The sequence below is a fragment of the Bombina bombina genome, chromosome 3, assembly GCF_027579735.1.
Source record: "Bombina bombina isolate aBomBom1 chromosome 3, aBomBom1.pri, whole genome shotgun sequence".
Classification (NCBI taxonomy): Eukaryota; Metazoa; Chordata; class Amphibia; order Anura; family Bombinatoridae; genus Bombina; species Bombina bombina.
The window spans coordinates 1,127,741,179-1,127,754,102 of NC_069501.1; the positions used below are offsets into that span (position 1 = coordinate 1,127,741,179).

The following is a 12,924-nucleotide window of genomic DNA, read 5'->3' on the forward strand; positions in this document are numbered from 1 at the left end:
GTTTTTAGTTTTAGCTATTTTAGGGGGATATCTGTGTGTGCAGGTGACTATTACTGTGCATAATTATTAGGCAACTTAACAAAAAACAAATATATACCCATTTCAATTATTTATTTTTACCAGTGAAACCAATATAACATCTCAACATTCACAAATATACATTTCTGACATTCAAAAACAAAACAAAAACAAATCAGTGACCAATATAGCCACCTTTCTTTGCAAGGACACTCAAAAGCCTGCCATCCATGGATTCTGTCAGTGTTTTGATCTGTTCACCATCAACATTGCGTGCAGCAGCAACCACAGCCTCCCAGACACTGTTCAGAGAGGTGTACTGTTTTCCCTCCTTGTAAATCTCACATTTGATGATGGACCACAGGTTCTCAATGGGGTTCAGATCAGGTGAACAAGGAGACCATGTCATTAGATTTTCTTCTTTTATACCCTTTCTTGCCAGCCACGCTGTGGAGTACTTGGACGCGTGTGATGGAGCATTGTCCTGCATGAAAATCATGTTTTTCTTGAAGGATGCAGACTTCTTCCTGTACCACTGCTTGAAGAAGGTGTCTTCCAGAAACTGGCAGTAGGACTGGGAGTTGAGCTTGACTCCATCCTCAACCCGAAAAGGCCCCACAAGCTCATCTTTGATGATACCAGCCCAAACCAGTACTCCACCTCCACCTTGCTGGCGTCTGAGTCGGACTGGAGCTCTCTGCCCTTTACCAATCCAGCCACGGGCCCATCCATCTGGCCCATCAAGAATCACTCTCATTTCATCAGTCCATAAAACCTTAGAAAAATCAGTCTTGAGATATTTCTTGGCCCAGTCTTGATGTTTCAGCTTGTGTGTCTTGTTCAGTGGTGGTCGTCTTTCAGCCTTTCTTACCTTGGCCATGTCTCTGAGTATTGCACACCTTGTGCTTTTGGGCACTCCAGTGATGTTGCAGCTCTGAAATATGGCCAAACTGGTAGCAAGTGGCATCTTGGCAGCTGCACGCTTGACTTTTCTCAGTTCATGGGCAGTTATTTTGCGCCTTGGTTTTTCCACACGCTTCTTGCGACCCTGTTGACTATTTTGAATGAAACACTTGATTGTTCGATAATCACGCTTCAGAAGCTTTGCAATTTTAAGAGTGCTGCATCCCTCTGCAAGATATCTCACTATTTTTGACTTTTCTGAGCCTGTCAAGTCCTTCTTTTGACCCATTTTGCCAAAGGAAAGGAAGTTGCCTAATAATTATGCACACCTGATATAGGGTGTTGATGTCATTAGACCACACCCCTTCTCATTACAGAGATGCACATCACCTAATATGCTTAATTGGTAGTAGGCTTTCGAGCCTATACAGCTTGGAGTAAGACAACATGCATAAAGAGGATGATGTGGTCAAAATACTCATTTGCCTAATAATTCTGCACTCCCTGTAATATTCTGCCAAATTTATAATGACAATGTAATACTGATATATGAAAAACAAATAAAAAAAACAACCAGAAAGATAAAAAAAAATACAAATAAATACACCCCTCACCACACCCACAATTTACAAACTTTGCCTCCTTTGGAGGTGGTGAAGTAAGTTTGTGCTTGATTTTTATGATTTCTTCTCTGATAAGCGCTTCTAAGCATTCTGAAGCCCAATTCCTCTCAGAGTACAGTGTTTGTCAGAGGGATGTGAAGAGAGTATCGCCTTTTGATTTTATGGTTTCCTCGCAGGAAATATTTTCAAAGGTTCTCTGTTATCGGTCGTAGGTATTCATCTCCTACCTCCCTTTTCAGATTGACGATATACTCTTATATACCATTACCTCTGCTGATACTTTTTCAGTACCGGTTTGGCTATCTGCTATATGTGGATGGGTGTCTTTCGGTAAGTATGTTTTCATTATTTAAGACAGATCAGCTATGGTTTGGCGCTTTATGTATTGATATAAAGTTTTAAATATATGTATTTTACTTATATATGCCATGAGTCAGGTCTATGTATATTTCCTTTTGCAGACTGTCAGTTTCAGTTTGGGAAGCATGTTTTAGGAAGTTATTTGTCTTACCTGGGGTATAGTCCTTTTTTCAAATTGACTGTTTTTTCTTTTAATTTTGCGGGCTAAACTAGGCTTGCGAGGTCGCAAAATGCCGTTATTTATTGCGCCATTCTTGGCGTGAGAATTTTTTGGCGCGAAGGTACGTCTTTGATGACGCAACTTCAACATTTACGGCATCTTAATTGACGCCAGGTTTCCTTTCACAAGGTTGTGTCTGTTATGACGCGAGTTGCGTCATTTCCAGATGCTGCTTGCGGCAAAAAAACGTTTAACTTCCTTTTGCATTGAGCGTCATTTTTGGCGCTGAAATTTTTTTTATTTTTCACCCCACTTCCTATATGCCTGTTTGCCTTCTATATGCTCAGAGGGCTATGCTGTTTGCATTTTTTCCCATTCTTGAAACTGCCATATAAGGAAATTGTATATTTTGCTTTAATGTTGTTTTTTCTTTTACATTTTGCAAGATGTCTCAATCTGATCCTGTCTCAGAAGCAACTGTTGGAATCCTGCTGCCTGATCACAGTTCTACCAAAGCTAAGTGTATCTGTTGTAAGTTAGCTGAGATTATATTTCCAGCTGTAGTATGTAACAGTTGTCATGATAAGCTTTTGCACGCAGAAAATGTTTCCATCAGTACTAGTACAGTTTCTGTTGTTCCTTCAACATCTAATGTACATGATATCCCTGTTGATATGAAAAAATATTTTGCTGATGCGATACTTTGTCTGCTCTTCCGCCTTCTAAAAAACATAAAAGATCTTTTAGAATTTCTCAAAAGATTGATCAAATTTCTAATGACCAACAACATACTGAAATATCCTCCTCTGATGAGGATCTCTCTGATTCAGAAGATCCTACCTCAGACATTGACACTGACAAATCTATCTTTTCAAGATTGAGTATATTTGTTCCTTGTTAAAAGAAGAGTTGGTTACTTTGGATATTGAGGAGTCTAGTCCTCTTCATAACAACACTAGTAAACCTTTAAATTCTGTTTATAAACTTCCTGTGGTTACTCCTGAGGTTTTTCCAGTTCCTGATGCTATTTCTGATATGATTGCTAAGGAATGAATTAAGCCTGGTACTTCTTTCATTCCTTCTTCTAGGTTTAAAAGGTTGTACCCTTTGCCAATGGCTAGATTAGAGTTTTGGGAAAAAGTCACCAAAGTTGATGGGGCCATTTCTACTCTTGCCAAACGTACTACTATTCCTATGGAAGACAGTACTTCTTTCAATAGATAGGAAACTTGAATCTAATCTAAGGAAAGCTTATTTATAGTCTATCTTCTCAGGCCTGACATTTCTATGGCTGATGTTGCGGCTGCATCAACCTGAACCTAGCACAACAGGAATCAGATCCTGATTTGTCTGGCATTGTTCGTTTGCTTCAACATGCTAATCATTTTATCTGTGATGCCATTTTTGATATAATCAAAATTGATGTTAAATCTATGTATTTAGCTATTTTAGCTAGAATAGCTTTATGGCTCAAATCTTGGAATGCTGACATGGTATCTAAGTCTAGATTACTATCTCTTTCTTTCCAAGGTAACACCATTTGGTTCTCAGTTGGATTAAATTATTTCAACTATCACTGGGGGAAGGGAGTTTTTTTTGCCTCCAGGATAAAAGAGGGTAAATCTAAAGTTTCTAATAATTTTCGTTCTTTTCAACAGAATAAGGAGCAAAAAAACAATCCTTCCCCTAAAGACTCTGGTTCCAATTGGAAACCTTATTCAAGTTGGAATAAATCCAAGCCTTTTAAGAAACCAAAGCCAGTACCCAAGTTTGCATGAAGGTGCGGCCCTCGATCCAGTTCAGCTGGTGGAGGGCAGATTGAAATTATTCTGAGACATTTGGGCAGATTCTGTTCCAAATCAGAGTATTGTCTCTCAAGGGTATCGAATAGGACTCCTGTGAGAAGATTTTTTCTCTCACGTTCCAGTAAATCCGGTGAAGGCTCACGCTTTTCTGAAGTGTGTTTCAGATCTAGAGCTTTCAGGGGTAATCATACCAGTTCCGTTTCAGTAACAGGGTCTGGAGTTTTATTCAAATCTATTCATTGTCCCAAAGAAAGAAAATTCATTCAGGCCAGTTCTGGATCTGAAGTTTTTGAATTGTTTTGTAAGAGTCCCAACTTTCAAGATGGTGACTATAAGGACTATTCTGCCTTTTGTTCATCAAGGTTATTATATGTCCACGATAGACTTACAGGATGCATATCTTCACATTCCGATTCATCCAGACCGCTATCCGTTTCTGAGATTCTCTTTTCTAGACAAGCATTACCAATTTGTTGCTCTTCCATTTGGCCTAGCAACAGCTCCAAGGATCTTTTCAAAGGTTCTTGGTGCCCTGCTATCTGTAATCAGAGAACAGGCTATTGCAGTGTTTCCTTATTTGGACGATATCTTGGTACTAGCTCAGTCTTTACATTTAACCGAATCTGACATGAATCAACTAGTGTTGTTTCTTCAAAGTCATGGTTGGAGGATCAATTTACCAAAGAGTTCCTTGATTCCTCAGACAAGGGTCACCTTTTTAGGTTTCCAGATAGATTCAGTGTCCATGACTTTGTCTTTAACAGACAAGAGACGAATAACATTGGTTTCTGCCTGTTGAAACTTTCAGTCTTGATCATTCCTTTCATTGACTATGTGCATGGAAGTTTTAGGTCTCATGACTGCAGCATCGGGCGCGATCCCCTTTGCTCATTTCCATATGAGACCTCTGCAGCTTTATATGCTGAAGCAATGGTGCAGGGATTATACTCGGATATCACAATTGATATACTTAAATCCCAATATTCAACTCTCTTTGACTTGGTGGTTAGACCATCATCGTGTAATTCAGGGGGCCTCTTTTGTTCGTCCTACCTGGACTGTGATCACAACAGATGCAAGTCTTTCAGGTTGGGGAGCTGTCTGGGGATCTCTGACAGCACATGGGGTTTGGAAACCTCAAGAGGCGAGGTTACCAATTAATTTTTCTAGAACTCCGTGCCATTTTCAGGGCTCTTCAGGTTTGGCCTCTGCTAAAGAGAGAACCATTCATTTGTTTTCAGACGGACAATGTCACATCTGTGGCATATGTCAATCATCAGGGTAGGACTCGCAGTCCCCTAGCTATGAAAGAAGTATCTTGGATACTTTCTTGGGTCGGAATCCAGCTCTTGTCTAATTTCTGCGGTGCATATCCCAGGTGTAGACAATTGGGAAGCGGATTATCTCAGCCGTCAGACCTTACATCCGGGGAGTGGTCTCTCCATCCAGATGTATTTTTTCAGATTGTACAGATGTGGGAGCTTACAGAAATAGATCTGATGGGTTCTCATCTAAACAAAAAACTTCCCAGGTACCTATCCAGGTCCAGGGATCCTCAGGCGGAGATGGTGGATGCTTTAGCAGTTCCTTGGTTTTACCAACCTGCTCATATCTTTCCACCTCTAGTTCTTCTTCCAAGAGTGATCTCCAAGATCATTATGGAGCAATCGTATGTGTTTCTGATAGCACCAGCGTGGCCTCACAGTTTTTGGTATTGGAATCTTGTCCGGATGTCCAGTTGCCAACCTTGGTCACTTCCTCTAAGACCAGACCTTCTGTCTCAAAGGCCGTTTTTCCATCAGGATCTCAAACCGTTAAATTTGAAGGTATGGAAATTGAATGCTTAGTGCTTAGTCATAGAGGTTTCTCTGACTCAGTGATTAATACTATGCTACAAGCTCATAAGTATGTTTCAAGGAAGATTTATTATCGAGTTTGGAAGACCTATATTTTATGGTGTTCTTCTCATAAATTCTCCTGGCATTCTTTTAGAATTCCTAGAATTTTACAGTTTCTTCAGGATGGTTTGGATAAGCGTTTGTCTGCAAGTACTTTGAAGGGACAAATCTCTGCTCTTTCTGTTTTATTTCATAGAAAGATTGCTAAACTTCCTGATATTTTCACTGTTTTGTTCAGGCTTTGGTTCGTATCAAGCCTGTTGTTAGATCAATCTCTCCTTGAAATCTTAATTTGGTTTTGAAGACTTTGCAGGCTCCTCCTTTTGAGCCTATGCATTCTTTGGATATTAAACTACTTTCTTGGAAAGTGTAGTTTCTTTTGGCTATCTCTTCAGCTAGAAGAGTCTCCGAATTGTCTGTCCTCTCTCGTGAGTCTCCTTTTCTGATTTTTCATCAGGATAAGGCTGTTTTACGGACTTTGTTTAAATTTCTTCCTAAGGTTGGGAATTCTAACATTAGTAGGGAAATTGTTGTTCCTTCCTTGTGTCCTAATCCTAAGAATACTCTTGAAAGATCTTTGCATTCTTTGGATATTGTAAGAGCTTTGAAATATTATGTTGAAGCTACTAAAGATTTCAGGAAGACTTCTAGTCTATTTGTTGTCTTCTTTGGGTCTAGGAAAGGTCGAAAGTCTTCTGCCATTTCTTTGGCATCTTGGTAAAAGATTTTGATTCCTAAGGCCTATATGGATGCGGGACAGTCTCCGCCTCAGAGAATTACAGCTCATTCTACTAGATCAATTGCCACTTCTGAATGAAGCTTCAGTTGATCAGATTTGCAAAGCAGCAACTTGGTCTTCTTTGCATACATTTTACTAAATTTTACCATTTTGATGTATTTGCTTCTTCTAAAGCAGTCTTTGGTAGAAAGGTTCTTCAGGCAGCTGTTTCAGTTTTATTCTTCTGCTTATGTTTTAAGTTTTTTTCTTTTAATTTATGAGCAAAACTTATTTTTTTGTGGATTTAATTTTATCAACGGAAAATGGCTGTTTTTATTTTATCCCTTCCTTTCTAGTGACTCTTCTGTGGTCTCCCACATCTTGGGTATTTCTATCCCATACGTCACTAGCTCATGGACTCTTGCCAATTACATGAAAGAAAACACAATTTATGTAAGAACTTACCTGATAAATTCATTTCTTTCATATTGGCAAGAGTCCATGAGGCCCACCCTTTTTATGGTGGTTATGATTTTTGTATAAAAGCACAATTATATTTCCAGTTTCTCTTTTTGTATGCTTTTTTACTCCTTATTTTATCACCCCACTACTTGGCTATTCGTTAATCTGAATTGTGGGTGTGGTGAGGGGTGTATTTATAGGCATTTTGAGATTTGGGAAACTTTGCCCCTCCTGGTAGGATTGTATATCCCATACGTCACTAACTAGCTCATGGACTCTTGCCAATATGAAAGAAATGAATTTATCAGGTAAGTTCTTACATAAATTATGTTTTACTTTCCACTTACCTACAGGGAAGCAACAACATAGTGCCAAATTGATTCAATATAGGCTATTACTGCTAATGTGCTTTAATTGTTAGTTAATGTCATGTGCAATGTCATACAGTATAATAACAACCCTCTTAACTGGTGTTTATCTGGTCTTTATTTACTGGCACGCTAATGATAGAGCGAGAAGCAATAAGCTGTATCGCAAGACCTCGCTAACATCAGCACGCAACTTGATATTGCAAGTCAATGGTAAAACTGATTTACCAGAGACGGGCTAGTGTGACCAACATTGCTCTAGCACACCCATTACTTTCAATGGATATCACAACAGCACTAAATAGTTCTGATATTACAAGTTGAAAGTTATGGTTTGCATCTGAGCGAAAGCCCAAATAGCGCTTGAATAATTAGTTCGACTTGAGACCTAAAGTGAAGTGTAAGAGGTACAAAAAAAAAAGTTTTACAAAACATCAAAAACATATTAAAATGAAATATTACACTCATATACATTTTCTTTCATGTAATTGGCAAGAGTCCATGAGCTAGTGACGTATGGGATATACAATCCTACCAGGAGGGTCAAAGTTTCCCAAACCTCAAAATGCCTATAAATACACCCCTCACCACACCCACAATTCAGTTTTACAAACTTTGCCTCCTATGGAGGTGGTGAAGTAAGTTTGTCCTAAGATTTCTACATGACATGCACTTCTCAGCATTTTGAAGCCCGATTCCTCTCAGAGTACAGCGAATGTCAGAGGGACGTGGTGAGTATTATCTATTGAATGCAATGTTTTTCTTAACGGGGGTCTTTTTCATAGGTTCTCTGTTATCGGTCGTAGAGATTCATCTCCTACCTCCCTTTTCAGATCGACGATATACTCTTATATACCATTACCTCTACTGATAACTGTTTCAGTACTGGTTTGGCTATCTGCTATATGTGGATGGGTGTCTTTGGTAAGTATGTTTTTATTTCTTAAGACACCTCAGCTATGGTTTGGCACTTTATGCATTTATATAAAGTTCTAAATATATGTATTGTACGTATATTTGCCATGAGTCAGGTTCATGTATTTCCTTTTGCAGATTGTCAGTTTCATATTTGGGAAAGTTAATATTGAGACATATTTTTCTTACCTGGGGTTTAGTCTTTTTTTCAATTACATGCAAAAGACAGGGGTGTCCGGAACACTGTCAGACCATCGGTCCGTGCATACAAGCTAAACGCAATTATTAAGACACTCTGCTACAAACGGTACTTGGAGTGCCGTAGCTAAACGGCGGATCAAGCCGTAATAAACCAAAAGAGGACGAATGAATGCAGGCAATATTAGGTTAGAAAAAATATATAAAACATACCTTTTATTGATGCAAATAAAACAGATGTGTTTCCCAAACAGAGGGCAGACAAGGAAAGGGACAGTCTAACGCGTTTCGCGCCCCCTATTGGCGCTTATTCATAGACTAGTGTGTGGAAACAGAGACAGGTAATTTATACCCTTAGTGCAGACCAATTAACTCTTACTCTACCAACTAAATTTAAAAACAACAATACAAGTGATGTTAAAAACAACAAATAAGATTAAAATTTTTATTGCATTAATTGGAGTGATGTGGTAACACCCTAGAATTTGCAAGCTATTTAGCCAATATATTAATAATAAAAATAGGCTATAAAGTGCAGACTTATAACACCCAGGTTATTGGGAAAGGTACTGTGAAGAGGGAAAAGCAGTTTGTAAAATGGACTCATGCATGATTTCATAATTGGAAAGGCTGATTTTGGAAAAAATAACACGGTTTCCCAATTATGTGGACAATTCTCTAATGCTATTGTTGTGGGTTCCATTAAATAGATAACTTAATACCAGCATAGCACACTCATTTTATGCAATATAAGGTGCAAAAATGTAATGTGTGTGGCAATAAATCATGAGTTAGTAATTTAATGTACAATATGTAATATATGTAGTATATCCTGCACTATCATATGTTAAATGTACAGGAATTGATATTACCAATCCAGTATGAACAGCAGAATGTGTTAGTTATGCTGAGTGACTTATAGGCCATAAAATAAACCCATACAATTAATCACCCACATTAACACAAAATAAACCCCACTAACACTAATTGTCAATAAAATAGCTGATATCGAACTCTTTATTCATACCTAACGGGATTCTCGTTTTTAATTTTAGAATCCAAAATAGTTCCTTCTTATCAAGGACTTTATTTTGATTTCCACCTCTTATGGGGACTCTCGCTAGATCTATAACCTGAACCAATAGATTAGCCTTATTGGTGAAGTGTATACCATTAAAGTGGCTTGCTACTGCTGATTCCTTAACGTAATTCTTCACGTCTCTAAGGTGTTCCCCTACTCTCTTCCTGAGCTCCCTAGAGGTTTGACCTATGTAAAGGGCAGTTTATTAGACTTAGAAGAAATACAAAGTCAGACGAAGTTTATGACCAACAGGCTATTGAACTAGAAAACAGATTGGTCAATAGAGGTTATAATAAAAACTCTTTATCTCTCCGCATTTTGCTTAAGGAGGTATTATCCACTCTGGATGATTGTGAAAATTTGGTCATCCCAGAGAAACTATGTAAAATGGACAAGTTCCTAGAGGTGCCGGGGCTCCAGAAGCTTTTCCTATACCCAAGCGGGTGGCGGACATTGTTAATAAAGAATGGGAAAGGCCCGGTATTCCTTTCGTCCCTCCCCCCATATTTAAAAAATTGTTTCCTATGGTCGACCCCAGAAAGGACTTATGGCAGTCAGTCCCCAAGGTCGAGGGAGCGGTTTCTACTTTAAACAAACGCACCACTATTCCCATAGAGGATAGTTGTGCTTTCAAAGATCCTATGGATAAAAAATTAGAAGGTTTGCTTAAAAAGATGTTTGTTCAGCAGGGTTACCTTTCTACAACCCTTTTCATGCATTGTCCCTGTCACTACAGCCGCATATTTCTGGTTTGATGAACTGATTAAGGTGCTCGATAGTGACTCTCCTCCTTATGAGGAGATTATGGACAGAGTCAATGCTCTCAAATTGGCTAATTCTTTCACTCTAGACGCCTCTTTGCAATTGGCTAAGTTAGCGGCTAAGAATTCTGGGTTTGCTATTGTGGCGCGCAGAGCGCTTTGGTTGAAATCTTGGTCGGCTGATGCGTCTTCCAAGAACAAGCTACTAAACATTCCTTCAAGGGGAAAACGCTGTTTGGTCCCTGACTTGAAAGAGATTATCTCTGATATCACTGGGGGTAAGGGCCATGCCCTTCCTCAGGATCGGCCTTTCAAGGCAAAAAAATAGACCTAATTTTCGTCCCTTTCGTAAAATCGGACCAGCCCAAGGTGCTGCGTCCTCTAAGCAAGAGGGTAATACTTCTCAGGCCAAGCCAGCTTGGAGACCAATGCAAGGCTGGAACAAGGGAAAGCAGGCAAAGAAACCTGCCACTGCTACCAAGACAGCATGAAATATCGGCCCCCGATCCGGGACCGGATCTGGTGGGGGGGCAGGACTCTCTCTCTTCAAGTGTCGCAAGCTTATTAAGAAATCTAATGCTAACTCAGCTAATCGACCTTCCAAAGAACCAAGTAATAGCAGCTTTTGCGACTCAATAGTTTTTACAACTTAGTATACCTCCCAATATGATCCAATTGTTAAAATTCTTAAAAAACATTTACATCTTCTATCTGGAGACATGATTTTGAGACCATTAGTCAAACATTGTAAATTTGTCCCAAAAAGACCTAGAACCTTAGCACAGTCACTATCCCCTAGTATGGTAAACAAACATACACCTCCCTGAGAATCTACGTGGCTTAAACATACAGGCAATTTTAGATGCGGCAGCAAAAATTGCAACACATGCACTATGGTTTTAAGAGGTAACTCCTTTACATCAAGTGTTACCAATCAGAAATTTGACATCCAATTTTATGCCAGTTTTGGGACCCAATGGGTAGTATATTTGCTCACTTGCAATTTTTGCCAAAGCCAATACATAGGTCAAACCTCTAGGGAGCTCAGGAAGAGAGTAGGGGAACACCTTAGAGACGTGAAGAATTACGTTAAGGAATCAGCAGTAGCAAGCCACTTTAATGGTATACACTTCACCAATAAGGCTAATCTATTGGTTCAGGTTATAGATCTAGAGAGAGTCCCCATAAGAGGTGGAAATCAAAATAAAGTCCTTGATAAGAAGGAACTATTTTGGATTCTAAAATTAAAAACGAGAATACCGTTAGGTATGAATAAAGAGTTAGATATCAGCTATTTTATTGACGATTAGTGTTAGTGGGGTTTATTAAGTGTTAATGTGGGTGATTAATTGTATGGGTCTATTTTATGGCCTATAAGTCACTCAGCATAACTAACACATTCTGCTGGATTGGTAATATTCATACTGGATTGGTAATATCAATTCCTGTACATTTAACAGATGATAGTGCAGGATATACTACATATATTACATATTGTACATTAAATTACTAACTCATATTGGATTTATTGCCACACACATTACATTTTTGCACCTTATATTGCATATAATGAGTGTGCTATGCTGGTTGTAATGGAACCCACAACAATAGCATTAGAGAATTGTCCACATAATTGGGAAACCGTGTTATTTTTTCCAAAATCAGCCTTTCCAATTATGAAATCATGCATGTGTCCATTTTCCAAACTGCTTTTCCCTCTTCATAGTACATTTCCCAATAACCTGGGTGTTATAAGTCTGCACTTTATAGCCTAAATTGTATGTATATATATATATATATAAATTTAGTTGGTATAGTAAGAGTTAATTGGTCTGCACTAAGGGTATAAATTACCTGTCTCTGTTTCCACACACTAGTCTATGAATAAGCGCCACTAGGGGGCGCGAAACACGTTAGACTGTCCCTTTCCTTGTCTGCCCTCTGTTTGGGAAACACTTCTGTTTTATTTGTATCAATAAAAGGTATGTTTTATATATTTTTTCTAACCTAGTAGTGCCTGCATTCATTCATCCTCTATTGGTTTAGTCTTTTTTTCAATTGACTACTTGTTTTAAATTGCGGGCTGTCTTAGGCTCGCGGGTGCGCTAAATGCTACACTTTATTGCGTCATTCTTGGCGCGAGAATTTTTTGGCGCGAAATGGCACGTCCATTGACGCAAGTTCGTCATTTCCGGCGTCGTAGTTGACGCAGGGGTTCACACAGGGTTGCGTCGTTAGTGACGCGAGTGTGTCATTTCCGGACATGATTGGTGGCAAAAATTTTTTTAGTTATCTTGTGCGTCAAACTTTTTTCCATTATTTATTGCCCCATTGCTTTTGCCTCTTGCCTTTTTCTATGTCAGAGGGCTATGCTATTTGCATTTTTTTCCCATTCCTGAAACTGTCATATAAGGAAATTGATAATTTTGCTTTATATGTTGTTTTTTTCTTTTACATTCTGCAAGATGTTTCAATCTGATCCTGCCTCAGAAGTATCTGCTGGAACTTTGCTGCCTGACATCGGTTCTACCAAAGCTAAGTGCATTTGTTGTAGAATTGTGGAAATTATATCTCCTAATGTCATTTGTATTAGTTGCCATGATAAACTTTTACATGCAGATAGAGTGTCCATCAGTAATAGTACATTGCCGGTT

General features: G+C 38.8%; 1 protein-coding gene across 1 annotated transcript in view; it reads left to right on the forward strand.

The window, feature by feature from the left end:
• The window catches only part of ATP8A2 (ATPase phospholipid transporting 8A2), a 1,256,305-nt gene that overhangs the window by 39,668 nt on the left and 1,203,713 nt on the right, over positions 1–12,924 (forward strand). The gene's annotated exons all lie outside the window — the stretch shown is intronic.